A 1,634-nucleotide genomic window follows, 5' to 3' on the forward strand; every position below is an offset into this window, starting at 1 on the left:
AGCGGCCTATCTTCTTAACTCGGTCGCTAACGTTAATCACACACCTGGGACAGCTGGTCGCCCTGCTTCTATGCTGCCTGTGGACGCAGTGGAAGGACTTCTACATGCGGGTTAGCCTGTTGGTGCCATTGCAAGGCTTTTTGGAGTGAGCAAAACAACAGTCAGTGTACCATTACATGTGATGCCAACAGAACCAGTGTGTGTAACGTTACCAATTCACAAGAATGACACAGGAGAAAGGCAAACCCTTGCTAGCTTTTGTTAATTTACAAAGTTATGGAACTAATCAAGAATGCATAGAAAGTAACGTTATGTCGCACACGCAGTGACTTCAGACTCGACTCCGACTCAAGGTGCGGGACTCGTGAACAGCGTTTATTTTCAGGAAGCGTCGGCTGAGCTTGCCGTTATTACCTTCCTCCGTTACCTACAACCTGCCTACCACGTAGTATCTGCTGCTCGCGGCCGCAAACACAAACACCGGCAGCTGCTCCGCTGACAAAGAAGCGCTGAACGCAAAATAGGTGAGTAACCGGTGGTGAGTAAACATGTTCAGCTCTGCATTCGCCATCTAACGTTAGCTTGCTTGTTGCTTCAGCTACAACCTTCGGGAGGTTTACTCTGCCTGTCGTTCGTTATGAGAAGATGAATGAGTGTTTGGTTACTTTCCAAACTTGTGGTAGTCAATTAATGTAGGCTAATCATTTACGTCCCGCAGGCTGCCATCACGTGAATTATTACAGATTGGCTGTTGATCATGTTAGTTTTATTTAGTTATAACGTTACACTTGTTTGAGAGTCTGGTGGTGTGTTGACTGACAGTAGTTTAAGCTGTTGATTGAGCTATTGATTACATTGCAAATTACATGGTTGTGCTCTGTGAAAAACACGTTATAGTTACATTATTCCTTATAACCAAACGCTCATTCATCTTCTCCTAACGAACGACAGGCAGAGTAAACCTCCCGAAGGTCGTAGCTGAAGCAACAAGCAAGCTAACGTTAGATGGCCAATGCTGAGCTGAACATGTTTACTCACCACAGGTTACTAACCTATTTTGCGTTCAGCGCTTCTTTGTTTGGGTCTTGTTGTATGAAGTTTTAAAGCCAAAGTTGATGATGAATGGCGGAGCAGCTGCCGGTGTTTGTTGTCAACTCTGACTCGAGTGCAGCCGCGCGCAGCAGATACTACGTGTTAGGGTAGGCAGGTTATAGGTAACGGAGGAAGGTAATAACGGCAAGCTCAGCCGACGCTTCCTAAAAATAAACACCCGCACCTTGAGTCGGAGTTGAGTCTGAAGTCACTGTGTGTGCGACATAACGTTACTTTCTATGCATTCTTGATTAGTTCCATAACTTTGTAAATTAACAAAAGCTAGCAAGGGTTTGCCTTTCTCCTGTGTCATTCTTGTGAATTGGTAACGTTACACACACTGGTTCCGTTGGCATCACATGTAATGGTACACTGACTGTTGTTTTGCTGACTCCAAAAAGCCTTGCAATGGCAGCAACAGGCAAACCCGCATGTAGAAGTCCTTCCACGGCGTCCACAGGCAACATAGAAGCAGGGCGACCAGCTGTCCCAGGTGTGTGATTAACGTTAGCGACCGAGTTAAGAAGATAGGCCGCTTCCTC

Source organism: Etheostoma cragini, chromosome 19 (assembly GCF_013103735.1).
Source record: "Etheostoma cragini isolate CJK2018 chromosome 19, CSU_Ecrag_1.0, whole genome shotgun sequence".
In the NCBI taxonomy this organism is placed as follows: Eukaryota; Metazoa; Chordata; class Actinopteri; order Perciformes; family Percidae; genus Etheostoma; species Etheostoma cragini.